Here is a 16,160-nt window from a genome sequence, read left to right as displayed (position 1 = left end):
CATTAGCTCTTTCCGCCTGCCCGTTGGTTTCTGGATGCCGGGCAGTTGAGAAATTAACCTCTACATGCAGTAAGCTCATGAGCTTCCTCCAGAACCTGGAAGTAAATTGTTTCCCTCGGTCTGAAACCACCCTCAAGGGGGCGCCATGCAACCTAAACACATTTTCTACAAACAATTTAGCGGTTTCTTCTGCTGTGACCGCATGTGAGCAGGCTATAAAGTGGGCCATTTTGGTTAACAGGTCTACCACAACCATTATGGCTGTTTTCCCTCTGGACCTTGGCAGATCAGTCATGAAATCTATTGCCACTGTTTCCCATGGTCTTTCAGGTGTGGGTAGTGGTTCTAATAAACCTGCCGGTGCCCGCCTCTCCCCCTTGGCTCGTTGGCATTGGTCACACCCTCTCACATACTCCCGCACATCTTCCCTGACCTTGGGCCACCAAAATTCCCTGGTAACCAGCCACATGGTTTTGTGTTGCCCAAAATGCCCTGCTGTTGGGCTATCGTGCAGTTGCTTGAGTACCTTCTCCCTCAATTCACCTTCAGGTATATATAACGCTCCCTTGTAGTACAACGCCCCGTTTCTCTCCTCAAACCCCCCGGGTTTGTCTCCCTCCCTCCTGAGACCCCTGAGTTTGTCCTGGGCGTATTCATCATGCACCGTTCCCTCTACCAATTCCCTTTGCCCCACCAATGCCGCCCCACACACCCAGCGGTCCTCTGGAATGACATGGGTCTCTTCGGGTGCTCCCTCCCCCTCCAAATATTCAGGTTTGCGTGAGAGAGCGTCCGCCCTAACGTTCTCTGGGCCTGGCACGTAACAAATCTCAAAGTTAAATTTGGAGAACTCCTGGGCCCATCTCAACTGCCGTTGGTTGAGCACTCGCGCAGTTCTCCAATACTCTAGATTCTTATGGTCCGTGCACACTTGCACCTTATGTTGTGCACAATTAGCAGGTGCCTCCATCTCCGGAAAGCCTCATAAATGGCAAGAAGTTCCCGGTCGTACACCGTGTAGTTCCTCTCGGATTTGTTCAACTTTCGCGAAAAGAAGGCACACGGTCGCCACTCTGACTCCTCCTTCCCTGGCTGCAGAAGAAGAAGCACCGCCCCTATGGCTCTGTCAGATGCGTCTGTTTCGACCCTCAGCTTTTTTTGTAAATCCACATGCAGAAGTTGTCCTTCAGAGGCGAAGGCCCTTTTCAGTTCCTCAAACGCTCGCTCCGCCTCCGCAGTCCAAACAAACTTCTTTTTACTGCTGAGACAGTCCGTAATGGGCGCCGTCAGGTGGGCGAAGTTTCGGATGAACTTACGATAAAAGTTTCCAAACCCTAGGAACCTCTGCACATCCTTCTTGGTTTTGGGTGTTTTCCATTCCAGCACTGCCTGAACTTTGCCGGGATCCATGGCCAATCCCTTGTCTGACAGGAGGTACCCCAGGAATTCCACCTCCTTGGTATGAAACTGACACTTCTCCAGTTTCACCCACAGCCTGTTGGCTTGCAGCCTGTTCAACACTTCTCTGACGTCTCTCACATGTTGCTCCTCATTCTCCGAATACACCAACACATCATCTAGGAAGGCCACGCAATTCTTGTAGAGCAAAGGACCCAGTACGTGGTTCATAAACGATTGAAAGCACGCTGAGCCTGCTTGTAATCCAAAAGGCATAACGAGATATTCAAATGCCCCCAAAGGGGTGAACATGGTGGTTTTCCATTCATCCCCTTTCCTTATACGTATCAGGTTGTACGCCCCCCTTAGATCCAGCTTTGTAAAAATCTTTCCCTTCCGCACCCTGGTCAAAATATCATCAATCCTGGGCATAGGGAAAGCCACTGGTTCTGTCACTGCATTTAACCGCCTGAAATCACATACAAGTCTCGGCTTGTCCGTGTGCTTTTTATCCACAAAAAACACTGGGCTACCCCCCGCTGCTTTGGACTCTCTGATGAAGCCTCTCTTCAGGTTCTTGTCAATGAACTCTCGCAACTCCTGCATTTCTCTGTCTGACATGGCATACAACTTGCCTACAGGAAGCTGTGCTCCCGGGAGTAAATTGATCTGGCAATCAAAGGGCCTATGCGGGGGTAGTTGGTCAGCTTCCTTCTCGCTGAACACTTCGCTGAGATCTGCATACTGTGGTGGTACCTTCACCTTCTCCATTACTTCCGTCCCTGCTAGGGTGGCTTGGGTCCCTGCTGAACCCTTTTCCCCTTTGCAGTGTTCTAAGCAATGTTCTGAACCAAAGGAAACCACTCTTTGATGCCAGCCCACCAGCGGATCATGTAGCGCTAGCCAGCTCATTCCCAAAATAATGGGAGCGCCTCCCAAGGTGGCCACATTAAACGCTATCAGTTCTGTGTGCCTTGCCACCCTCATTATCATGGGGACGGTCTGCAAGCTGACTCCTCCTCCCAACAACTCCCTGCCATCGATCGTGGTCACCTGCAGGGGGTTGCTTAAAGGGATCGTCTGTATCTGGTGTTCAGCAGCAAACTCCTTGCTCATAAAATTGCAGGAGCTGCCTGAGTCCAACAGAGCCTTTATTTTTAGGGGGTGTCCATTTTGCAGCTCTAGCGACACTTCAATCACTAGAGCAGGTTGAGGAGCTTCTGGCACGGGCACTTTCACTGCTCTTTGGCCTGGCTGCAGTGCCCCGACTGTGGCAACCAGGCGTTGGCTTTTACCTGCTCCGTTTCTCCCTGCTCTCCTCCCTCAACAGCTCCCACCATCCCTTGCCATTCCTTCCTCTGGGGGCAGACTCTGGCAAAGTGGCCTGGCTGTTGGCAGAGATAGCATTTCCCGGCGCCCTTTCCCTCCTTCTTAGCCCCCTCACTGGGTTTTGAAACTGCGCGCGCGCGCGCTGTTCCGATTTCCATCGGCTCTGCCGGCGGGAAAGCTGGCTCAGGAATGTCTGGAATGCGGAACTCCTTCCAACGTTCCCCTCTCCCTTCCCGCCTCTCCAAGGCTCTTGCCTCCTGGCGCGCTCCTATGGTCAGCGCAGATTTGGTCAGCTGATCCATAGACACCGCCCTGGGGCTCCGGGACAGTTCGTCTTTCACAGCCGAAGAAAGACCTTCTTCAAATAGCATCTGAATGGGTGCCGCCGATAAATCCCACCCCAATCTGTGAACCAGCATGGTAAACTCAGTCCAGTACTCACGGACAGATCGGCTTCCCTGCTTGCAAGCCATTAACTGTCTGCGCACCACCCCTTCCTCAATATCGCTGGAAAACATGATATCCATTGCACGAAAGAACTTCATAGTGTCCTTTAAGACGTCATTGTGCGTTGCCATCAGGGGTCGAACCCAGTCCCTCGCCCCCCTCTCAAGATGCCCAATCACGAACGCAACTCGCGATTCCTCATCAGGGAACTCATCAAACTGCACATTAAGGGCATATTGCATCTCTGTCCTAAAGGCATGGTAGTCCTTGGGGTCCCCCCCAAACTTCTGCACCAATCCTGGTACCTTTCTGGGGAACTGGGTGGCTCTCCCCTTCTTGTCTGCATCCTGAGCCCTTCTCTCCTCAAGCCTCGCCGTCTGCAGCGCAAGTTGGACTTCCAACGCTCGGTATCTTTCTTCCAAGCTTGGACCAGCTCCAACCCCTGCTCCTCCGGTTCCGGCTGGGTCGCTCATGATGCTTTCTCCTGCACAGGCAGCGTACAGAGACTGTCAGACTGCTGTGATGGGATGATTAGCTGCTTGTGCGTAAAATCGTGCTCCCTCAGAGTTTGTGCGGCTCCACAAACCTCTGTGTGTGACAGAGCTCCTCAAACATGTCTGCTCTAATCACTCGTAGAGTCTGACAGTGGCTGTCTGTGGAAGCGCTTCCAGCATAGAAGCTCCTTAACGGAAACGCGTCTCCTGGACTCACGACGTGGCAGCTTCCGGCGAAGCATGGGTCTCCCTATGGGAGCTTCTGACACCTCCCCGCTGTTCTCGCTGGACGTGTCCCTCATCCCTCCCTCTTCCCTGCTAGTTCCTGCTTTGGCTGCTGCGTCTCTCTCAGCATTCATGAGATCCTCCTCCAGAGTACCCTCTCTCCCCCTGCTGGTCCCTGCTTTCGCTGCTGACTCCCTCCCAGCCTCTGTGAGTACTTCCACCTCCCCTTCCTCCGATGTCAGTTCCCTGACACTGAAGCATCTGTAACCCGAGGTACCACGGTACATCCGTTTTCTACCTTCAAAACCATCTTTCTTTCTTTCGTTCTTTCTTTTGTTTTGGTCATTGTTGTAGTGAAATATACTCAGAGTCGCAAAGTGATTTCATGCTCTTTATTCAGCTCATAGTGGTGAGGAGGAATGAATGAATGTCCCCTCAAAGTATCTGCTTATATACATTATTTACACAATGGGCTGCACATGATTGGTTAATTCTGGAATTCTACTGTAAGCCAATCAGGTTGTGGATTCACTTATATCTGGAGCATGATTGGGTGGTTCCTGCCAACCAATCATACTGCTGCATTGTTCTTGGACCAATCAGACTGCTGCATTCTGAATCCTATTCTTCTAGGACCAATCAGACTGCTGCAATTTGGATCCTATTGTTCTAGGACCAATCAGACTGCTGCAGTTTGGATCCTAATCAACTCAGTACATAACACCCCTCCCCTCTAAGTTCCAGTCCTGCCCGGGAGGTCGCATTCATAGTCCTCGAGGTACGCCGGCGGCCTACGTGTGCGTTGCGCCCTGGGGTGTTCCCTGGTCTGGGGTTCAGGTTCTGGCTCGTGTTCCCAGGATGCTGGCTGTGATGGGCCTGTTTGGTTTGGCACAACCGGCTCGCTCAGTCGTGGTTCTGGTTCCTGTGTCCTTTCGGCCTCGCGGGTCCTCTCTGTATTTACTGGTTCTGCCTCTCCTGCTGGCCCCTCCTGCTCTATGGGCCTCACTGCCCCTCTGTTCCCTTGGGACTCCTCTGACCTGTCCTCCTCCTGGTTTTCTCCCGGGAATCGTCGCCGTATCTGGTCGCAGTGGCGGCGCCAGCATTGCCCCCCATCCGTTAGCACCTCGTACGACACGGGGCCATTGACCCTGGTGACTGTGGCGGGTACCCATGCAGGGCCTGCCCCAAAATTCTTTGCATACACTGGGTCCTGGGCCTCGAAGGTCCTGGGGTTCCTGCCTTCCCCCACCACTACCTCATCCTGAGCTCTATCGGGGTGAAGGCGGTCCAATCTGATTGCAAGGCGCCGACCCATTAGTAGTTCAGCGGGGCTCCGGCCAGTCGTTGAGCTGGGGGTGCTGTGCTGTGCTAGGAGGAATGTGGCAAGGCGGTACTCCCAATCCCCTTCCGTCATGCGGCGAAGGGTGTCCTTGGTGGTCCGCACCATGCGTTCTGCTTGGCCATTGGTGGCAGGGTGGAATGGCGCCGAACGGATGTGGCGGATGGCGTTCTGTGCTGTGAAGGTTTGGAATTCTCCTGACGTAAATGCAGTCCCGTTGTCTGAGACGAGAGTGTCAGGGAGCCCGTGGGTTGCAAACAGCCTGCGTAGTACCCGGATGGCTGCGGATGTAGAAGTGGACGGTACCAGTGTGACTTCCAGCCATTTGGTGTAGGAGTCCACCACTATGAAGAATGTTTTACCCTGAAAGGGGCCAGCGAAGTCCACATGCAGGCGTGACCATGGTGCTCGGGCAGACTCCCAGGACTGGACTGGGGCCCTTGGGGGATCTGGGCGTGATTCTTGGCAGGCCTGGCAGTGTTTGACCCAGGCCTCTATCTCTCCGTCGATCCCTGGCCACCACACATAACTCCTGGCAAGGGCCTTCATTCTTACTACCCCGGGTGTGTCTCGTGTAGGGCTGTGAGGACCCTTTTGCGGAGGGGCTGGGGAACAACGACCCTGCTTCCCCATAACAGGCACCCCTTGTGGGCCGACAGTTCATGTTTGCGGGTTGTGTAGCCAGCGAATTCTGGCCCAGGGCTGCTGCTGGGCCATCCCCTCCACACCCAGTCCAGGACCCGGGAGATGACCCTATCTTTCTTGGAATGGTGTGCAACTTCTTGTGCCTGAATGGGGCGGTCGGGAAGCAGCTGCAGGCTCATAACCTCTTGTGCAGGTGCTGGGTCAGGGCCTGTTTCCGGTAGTGGAAGCCTGCTGAGGGCATCCGCATGGCCCATTGCCTTCCCTGGGCGGTGAATCAGTGCATACTGGTAGCTGGCAAGGAAAATTGACCACCTGAGGACGCGAGGAGACAGCACTTGGGGGGTCTGCTTTTCGGGGGCAAACAAGCCAAGCAACGGCTTGTGGTCAGTCACCACGGTGAAGGGCCGCCCGTACAAGAAATCATGGAATTTTTTTACTCCCTTCATGATTGCCAGACCCTCCTTGTCGATTTGCGAGTAGTTCCGCTCGGTTGCATTGAGTGTCTGGGAAAAGTATGCCACTGGTACCTCTCTTCCATCCGGGAGTTGGTGTCCCAGGACAGCGCCAATGCCATAGGGTGAGGCGTCGCATGCTAGCACCACTGGCAGCCTCTCGTCGAAGTGTGCCAAGCCTGAGTTTGAGACAAGCAAGTCCTTGACTGCCTGGAATGCAGCCTCCTGGCGCTGGCCCCACACCCAAGTGGCCCGCTTGTCCAGGAGTCTGTGTAGGGGCTCTGCTACCGCTGCCTTGTGGGGAAGGAAGGAATGGTAAAAGTTCAATAGTCCCAAGAAGGCCTGAAGTTCAGTCTTGCTCTTGGGCGCTGGGGCATCACAAATGGCCCGTACCTTGTCCCCAGTCGGGTGGACCCCTTCTGCGTCCACCATAAATCCCAGAAAGTCCACCTGAGGCACTCCTAGTAGACATTTTTCCCGCTTCACCTTGAGACCCGCCGTCTGGAAACGGTGCAGAACGGTGCGGAGGCGGTCCTCAAACTCCTCTGATGTGGGCCCGGCAATCAGCACATCATCGAAGAAGGGGGTGACGCCAGGAATCCCTTTAAGGAGCGAGTCCATTAGATTCTGGAATATGCCTGGTGCCACACTGACACCGAATTGCAGCCGCTTTACCCTGAACGCTCCTCTGTGTGTCACAATCGTCTGTGCCTCTGCTGTGGCCTCATCAACTGGCAGCTGTTGATATGCTTGGGCCAAGTTCAGCTTGCCAAAAAAATTCGACCCAGCCAGGGTGGCAAGGACATGGCTGACTACTGGCACTGGGTATGCATGGGCCGTGAGGGCCTTGTTTATGGTACATTTGTAGTCTGCGCAGATGCGGACCGAACCATTAGGCTTGACGGGTGTGACGATTGGGGTTTCCCAGGGGGCATTAGGCACCGGCTCCAGCACTCCTTGTTCTACGAGCCGGTCCAATTCCTCGTCTATACGGGGTTTCAGGGCGAACGGGACCCGGCGGGCCTTGAGCCTGACCGGTCGTACTGCGGGGTCAAGCTGTAGAGCAATGGGGGGGCCCGTATACTGTCCCAATTTCCCATCGAAAACCCCTGGAAATTCCTTGCAGATGGCGTCCACGTCCACTTGTAAGGTAGTGTGGTTCACCCCGGTGATGGCTAGCCCCAGTGGTCCAAACCATGCCAATCCCAGTAAGCTAATGTAGGGGCCCTTGACCACGAGCAAGTCCAGTTGCCGCGTCCGCCCTCGGTATTGCACCCTGAAGGTCCCCACCCCCATTGTGGGGACCTTACGTTTCTGGAAGTCCCGGAGGGTGAATGGGGCCGGCCTGAGTTTGGGACCCCCAGTAGGACACAGTTTCCTTAAGGTCCTTGCCGAGATTATGGATAGAGTTGAACCCGTGTCAAGCTCCATGCGGCATGGGGCCCCCTCTATCTGTACCTCTACATAAATTTTCTCTACGTTGGGGTGGGGCAACTGGTATACCTGGAAGTCCGTGAGCTCCGTAGAGTTGCCTTGGTGCGTTGGGCCCCGGGACCTGGGGCTCTTGGATTGGTCATCTGATGCCTGGCGTCGGGTGGGCCGAGCTCGACACACCCGGGCGATGTGTCCCAATTTTCTGCACTGCCTGCACTCTGCATTGCGGAAACGGCAGGTCCTCCTCTCGTGACTTTCCCCGCAGCTTGCGCAGTTCCCTCCTTCTCGTCGAGGCAGCTGTGGTATGTGGAATGCTTGAGTGCGCTGCTGTACTCGGTGCACCTCCTCCCTGTCAGATCCTGAGTCGTTGGTGAGGTCTTCATGGTGGACCCTCGGTTGGGGTGGCAGGCTCGGCCGTGCCTCTTGCGTCGACCTCTCGGCAGCTTCTGTTGCCAGGGCCTCCTTCAGAGCGACCTGGAACATTAGGTCCTTCTTGGCGTAGAGGCGTCGTTGCAGCTTCTCATCCTTCAGGCCACCGACGAGGCGGTCACGAAGCATGTTCTCCAGCTCTGAGAAGTTGCAGAACCGGGCAGCTTGGCGGAGAGAGGTCACAAACCCAGTTATGGTTTCCCCAGGGGCTTGCCGCTTTGCGTAGAAGGCATTTCGACGAGCCACCACTGAGGGCTGTGGCGAAAAGTGCCCCTTCAGCTGTTCCATTATTGTTTTGTATGGAACAGTAGCGACGTCTTCAGGTGCAAGGAGAGCCCGGGCGATTTCAAATGTCTCCTCTCCGCAGATGCTGAAGAATATTGCCCTCTTCTTGGCGTCTTCTTCATCGGTGACCCCTTTGGCTTCTAGAAGGAAGGTGAAACGGGAGGCGTACGCTTCCCAGTCTCCAGATGCTGGGTTGAACGGCGAGAAGCTGCTGTCGGTTGCCATTCTGAGTTCCTTGTGTCCCGGAGCTGAAGCCTGGATACACGGTGCGAGGCAGCGGTGCGTCAGGTGGCAGTGCTGCGGTGCTGTGTGTGGCAGTCAGCTCAGCGGGATCCCACCTTCGTCGCCAGTGAAATATACTCAGAGTCGCAAAGTGATTTCATGCTCTTTATTCAGCTCATAGTGGTGAGGAGGAATGAATGAATGTCCCCTCAAAGTATCTGCTTATATACATTATTTACACAATGGGCTGCACATGATTGGTTAATTCTGGAATTCTACTGTAAGCCAATCAGGTTGTGGATTCACTTATATCTGGAGCATGATTGGGTGGTTCCTGCCAACCAATCATACTGCTGCATTGTTCTTGGACCACTCAGACTGCTGCATTCTGAATCCTATTGTTCTAGGACCAATCAGACTGCTGCAATTTGGATCCTATTGTTCTAGGACCAATCAGACTGCTGCAGTTTGGATCCTAGTCAACTCAGTACATAACAGTTGTTTATTGGGCTTCATATGTTAACATCTACATATTTCTTTTCATTTCTTAACATCCACATATCAAATTGATAATAAGTATCTATAAAAAGCAACTGTGGTTTGTTAGTTTTAAATGATTTACTGGTAATCAGTTGTTCTAGTTGCTAAATTTATACAACTGGCCTATATGCTTAACTGTTTGCATTGATGCTTTATCAATGGGGCTGAATCACTTAATCCCTTTAGACTCCTCTTGTGGTTTGGTTTTGTTTTTCTTCATTTTGTCCTACTTTGGAAAGTGTGTTTGCTAGCTCAAAGGTTGGTAGATAAATAATAACCATATTGTGTGATTTGATAGGACCAAGCCTAATTGTTTCTCTGGTAATGTTAATGATTGGTTGATATAAGGCTGCCAAGAAAAATAATAGCGATCTCACTCTCAGTCTTTGTACCTCCCCTTCCATCACCATGCAAGAACTTCCTGCGTCAGAAGGTGGTGCGAACAAGGTCTTATTCTTTATCTTATTTTGCTGCTTCCATCTTGGCAATATTGGTAACTATAAAACTAATGTGATATGTAGACCCATTTTTATCAAGTGTGCTTTTATGGATATTGTACCTGTAATGTACCAGCTCCCAGAAGAAGGGCATTCTGAACTACTAGTAGGTACTAGTAGTAGTAGTAGTAGTAGTAGTAGTAGGTACTACTACTACTACCCAGCCTTCTCAACCCAATCCTGGTGTTTTCCCCACACACAATGTGCTTTAATCAGATTGGTATCAGACAACACCTTGCAGCAAGACACTTCAGCACCTCATAATTTGTGGTAATTGTCTACTATTTTGCTTCTCTTATTACACAGCAAGTGCAGAACAATGCTGCCATCAAGTGGCTCTGGAAGAACACTGCCATGAATAACAGAGCCCATTTGAAGAGATGCACCCATAGCTTTTTTGTCTTGTTTTTACGGGGAGTGTGTGTAAATTTAACACTGCAAGGTAAACATTATTCCAAATACACATAGCCTTAGGTCCAATTCATATGTTACCACTACATTATGGGATTTGTTTCCCTGTGATCTGCATTTTTTAAATCATATTTTGGTATTTATTGTCTGTTTTACATATTACATAAAGCTATAAAGCTATTCTTCAGTGTATCTTGCCAGCTTGCCCAACTGAACAAATTTAATATCCTTAGAAGCAAACTATTTAGAAGGGTATAAAGCTCTGACAGAACAGATCTGGGTTACAAGCCTAAGTAAGTTCTCAGTCTCCATCAATCACCGTCTTGAAACTGAACCTACAGCATTCAAAGTAGAATAATAATGATGAAATGATATAAGCATATAATGAAATGATATAAGCAAAAATTTATTATCACACTTGCAGGTAATATTTTTTTTTTCTTCCTCACTGAGCATAAGACAAAGGCATTGACACCAAACATTATTTTACATTGATATATTGATTGACTGGCCTTTCTATGGTCTTCCTTAAGGGTATTATGATGGCCTGTGCTCCAATCAATGGTTTTGTTGTGGGCTTTTATGTGAAAAGCATGAAGGAGGTTTTGTGTGTAACTTTCATCTGATTTTTTTTATTTAAAAAGTCTGGTTTGTTTGCGTGTACACTTCTTTCCCTAGTTTTTCCTATTGACACAGAGCAGAGTTTCAAGATTTTGTAGCATTCCCAAGTGATTAAATAGCTTTTGCTGTTGTTTAAAGTAAATGTATTATCATCATCATTAATATGAGTGACATGAATTTACACTGTGATGTGATTTCAGCTCTTGATTAGTTTAACCATGTGTCCTGGTTCAGGCAACATGCTATGCCAAACCTTTGCTTAGCTCAGCACAGCAGTAAAAAGGAGCAAAGAGGAGCAAAATGATTAGGTCTTTTCCGGGAGCCCACATACTCAAAGGTCTTGGCAAGGCTGAGCAGGGAGGGGGACTCCAGCCCATGGTCCAGATTTGGCCCACCAGTGCAGATATCACTGGTGAGATTATTTCAGAAATTAAAAAACCATCAGTGAGCGTTAACTAAAAGCACATCCAGGCAACCTATTTATAGAGTATTCATTCTTATTCATTTGCAATGACAGTTGGTTTGCTGTTCAACAGTGGAAGGCACACCCTTTGGAGGTTATTGCAGATGGTTGGACTAGATGGCCCTTGAGGTCCCTTCCAACTCTGTAATTCTATGAGGTTATGTAACATTGCAGGAGGCAGTAGAAGACAGGAGTGCCTGGCATGCTGTGGTCCATGGGGTCACGAAGAGTCGGACACAACTAAACGACTAAACAACAACAACAACATTGTGTCAAGCAATTATTACTCCATGTTTCCCTGTCACTTTCCTTACCAGAAATAGCCCAATTTTTATTTCTGTTTTGTGGAAGCAGGTTTATTGCACAAGAGCACCAAATCCACTGTAATTCCGTAAGCTAAATTTGCTAGTATATGATCTAATCCCACTCACAGAAAAGCAACAGTTTGGAGGCAGAACTGAAACATTTAATTACTCTTCTAAACAGTTTAACAAAATATCTCCCCAGCAGCAATGGATGTCAGTGAAAGTTTTTTCTAGAATTCTGCACCTGTCTTCTCCTGTCCATTTACACTGTTGCTCTTCAGAATTCCACAGAGTTACTTTAGCAAAATCCTGAGTCAAGGATTTTACTTTACCTGTTTCTAAAATATCTCCACTAGATGGACCTCTGACTGTGCTGCTTACTTTCTCCCAGCCAAACAGTAGCAGCTTATCCACATGGTCTGAGCCTGATTACATGTATCTTACTCCTGACCTGCCACCATTGTGAGTGAGTGCTGATTCTGTAGAAAAGACCCATGCAATTGGCCACTGAGTGCACAACTGTGTTGATTAGCTGATCTCCCAGGTGTCCAAGAGCTGGTCATAGATAAATTGCTTCCATAAGTCTGATAAACATAAGTGCCCCTTCTTTTCCAGGGACAATCCCAGATTTACAGAGGCTGTCCCAGTTTCTGATTTGATCCCATAATGTCCCACTTTTCCCTAGGGAGAATATTAACTCTAATATCTTCCAAATCTCTGTCTCCTGAATCTGGACTGCGATGTACCCAAAGAAAAATGCATATGCAATGAAGTAACAAAGATCACTTGGGCAGGGCCAGATTTTCCTTGATGCAGTAACTGTCAGAAGACATTTTGCAATCAAATGACATCAGAAGGAACATAAAGGGACTTTCTGACTGTGGTATCTACCTGGAAGGCAGCACAGATGAAGGCAAGCTAAAATCAAGGAATTGTGAGACTGGCCTGAATAGGCACTTTAATAGGCATCAGGTATAATGACCTGACAGAAGCCAGTTTAAAATGCCTCCGCTTAAAGTCTTGTGATGCTTTTTATCTTCATAAACTAAACACGAGTCAGCTGTGTCCTACAGCTACATAAAAGGTGAATGCCACTTTAGACTGCATTAATAGGAGCATAGTTTCTCAGTAATAGTTCCATTTCATTCTGTGCTAGTCAGACCTCATCTGAAGTACTGTGTCTTAAGACAAATTGCAATAGATTCTGAGAAGAGCAACAAAGATTATCGGCATCACAGGAAAAGAATCCTATGAGGGATTCCTATGGGTACAGTTTGCCTGGGAAAGAGAACCTTGACAGGGAAAGGTGATACCACATACCTGTAGAAGACGACAAAGACTTGTTTTCTGCTACCACAGAGAACAGGATCTAATGGGCTTAAGATACAGGACTGTGGCGATCACACAGGGCCCCCGGACGTTGGACGGTCTATTGACCCTGTGCCACCACTGTGATTGCTTTCTTCGCTGCCACCACCCCGTTTCTCATGGGGACACACGGAGTCCAGGCAGTTGTTAACATAAACAAATTATCAAGTTTATTTTTACACGCAGGAACAACCTTATGGTTTCAGTTAGTTTTTCTTGACAGTTTCTTAATCTTAGTTCCTAACAAGTTCAAACTGATTATCCCCAACTATCTATCTGACTCCACCTAACAATTCCTCTCATTCACTCACAATACAACTTGACCAACCCACTGCCTATTCCTCCCTCTTCCTTCTCCAATTCCCAAACCTCAACTAACTTTCAAAACCTCCCACTCTAACTTTTACTCCACCCCTTGCATTCCCACTGGCAAATCACATCACACTCATTTAACCCTTTCCTATGACCCATCCTTGGAGGCAAACGCCAAAAGGACTCTAATTGAACATTAAGAAAAATGCTTACTGATAGAACTAATTACGTAGTGACGTGGCTGGGCTCTTCCTCATGATAACTTTTTCAGGAAGAAATGAGACTGTTTTCTGCTGGGGATGCTGTGATCCTGAATTTTTTGCACTGAGCAGGAGATGATCAACAACAGCAGCCTTCACCAACCTGACGCCGCCCAGATGTTGTTGGACTATAACTCCCCTGGTGGGAACTGTAGTCCAGCAGCATCTAGAGGGTGTCAGTTTTGTAAAGGTTAGTCTACAAGCTCCCCTTCAACTTTAGTGTGCCAGTGTGGTTTAGTGGGTGAGAGCGGTGGACTCGTAATCTGGGGAACCTGGTTCGCATCTCCGCTCCTCCACATGCAGCTGCTGGGTGACCTTGGGCTAGTCACACTTCTCTAAAGTGTCTCAGCCTCACTCACTTAACAGAGTGTTTGTTGTGGGGGAGGAAGGGAAAGGAGAATGTTAGCCGCTTTGAGACTCCTTAGGGTAGTGATAAAGCAGGATATCAAATCCAAACTCCTCCTCCTCCTCCTCCTCCTCCTCCTCCTCCTCTTCTTCTTCTTCTTCTTCTTCTTCTTCTTCTTCTTCTTCTTCAATTCTGTAATTTTCATTGCTATACCTCTTGTCATCTCTTTCCCTAACAATTCTTCACTGTCATGCTGTTTGAAGTCCTAAAATGCATTGACTTCTCTGCAGTAACACTTAGTTGTTGGCATCTGTCTGTCTTGAAAGACAATGGAGTGTGCCTCTGGGGGTAAAGTCAAGCCGCTGTGTTAGCAGTACCAGGTGAGCTCCCAAGGGTGCAAGCCTGGTTGGTGTATATGGAGGTGAACAGTAACACTGCAGAGAGTGATATAGCTTTATGAAACTTCTGCTAATTGCTGCTCAGCTAAGCAACAACATGTGGAAATTCTTTCTGGCATGTTGTCTCAGAATTGCAGTGAAGTAGCCACAGTGCCATGGTGTTTCCATAAGGGCTGTTGCTACTTGAATTTTTCTGCACCATTGTACGAAGTGCCAACTTTGCCAGAAGCATCCTGTAAACGATGATGCAAAATGTATTCATTAGACACAAAGTTGTTTCCTTGGAAATCACCATTACCTAACAGTTAGTTACATAACTATGTTGATGGGATCTTTTAAAAAACAACAGAGCCTGGAAACTAGTAAACAGTCCCTGTGGATAGGGATACAGTGCCCCAAAATATGTAAGGCATTGTAGGCTCCTGGTCAGAGTAACCAACAGAGTCACAGGTGATGAAACTGCATTCTAGCTCTTTTAGATAATTCAAGGCTACATCACAATGTTCTTCTTCACAGAATTTAGGAGTTAGAAGGGACATTGGAGGTAATCTACTCCAACCCCCTGTTTGATGCAGGAATCTTACAAATTACAACATCATTGAATGGCCATCAATCCTCTGCCGACATAATGCCCAGCAAGGAAGAGTCCACCACTTCCCAAGGCAGCTTGTCCCACAATTTCTCCTAATGACAACTTCTTCTTTGCCATTTCCACCCATTAGTTCTTGTCCTGCTACCTGGGGGGAAAGAAAACAAGCCTGCTCCATCTTTTGCATGAGACCCCTTCAGATATTTGAAAATAGCTATCATGTCTCCTCTTGACCTTCCCTTCTCCAGGCTAAACAGAACAAACCCTTCCCCATTAAGATTTCTTCTTTTCCCGGTCTTATTCAACATCTTTATCAACGACTTGGATGATGGACTCAAGGGCATCCTGATCAAATTTGCAGATGACACCAAACTGGGAGGGGTGGCTAACACCCCAGAGGACAGGATCACACTTCAAAACGACCTTGACAGATTAGAAAACTGGGCAAAAACAAACAAGATGAATTTTAACAGGGAGAAATGTAAAGTATTGCACTTGGGCAAAAAAAATGAGAGGCACAAATACAAGATGGGGGACACCTGGCTTGAGAGCAGTACATGTGAAAAGGATCTAGGAGTCTTGGTTGACCACAAACTTGACATGAGCCAACAGTGTGACGCGGCAGCTAAAAAAGCCAATGCAATTCTGGGCTGCATCAATAGGAGTATAGCATCTAGATCAAGGGAAGTAATAGTGCCACTGTATTCTGCTCTGGTCAGACCACACCTGGAGTACTGTGTCCAGTTCTGGGCACCACAATTCAAGAAGGACACTGACAAACTGGAACGTGTCCAGAGGAGGGCAACCAAAATGGTCAAAGGCCTGGAAACGATGCCTTATGAGGAACGGCTAAGGGAGCTGGGCATGTTTAGCCTGGAGAAGAGGAGGTTAAGGGGTGATATGATAGCCATGTTCAAATATATAAAAGGATGTCACATAGAGGAGGGAGAAAGGTTGTTTTCTGCTGCTCCAGAGAAGCGGACACGGAGCAATGGATCCAAACTACAAGAAAGAAGATTCCACCTAAACATTAGGAAGAACTTCCTGACAGTAAGAGCTGTTCGACAGTGGAATTTGCTGCCAAGGAGTGTGGTGGAGTCTCCTTCTTTGGAGGTCTTTAAGCAGAGGCTTGACAACCATATGTCAGGAGTGCTCTGATGGTGTTTCCTGCTTGCCAGGGGGTTGGACTCGATGGCCCTTGTGGTCTCTTCCAACTCTATGATTCTATGATTCTATGATTTCTTCCAGACATCTTATAATGCTGGTTGCTCCCCTTTCAACACACACTGTAGTTTGTAAATCCCCTCCTTAAAACCTGGTGGCACCCAGAATGGGGTGCAGCACTCCATTC

This window comes from Podarcis bocagei (genome assembly GCF_964188305.1).
Source record: "Podarcis bocagei genome assembly, chromosome: 5".
Lineage (NCBI taxonomy): Eukaryota > Metazoa > Chordata > Lepidosauria > Squamata > Lacertidae > Podarcis > Podarcis bocagei.
Note: the sequence above shows the minus strand (reverse complement) of the source record.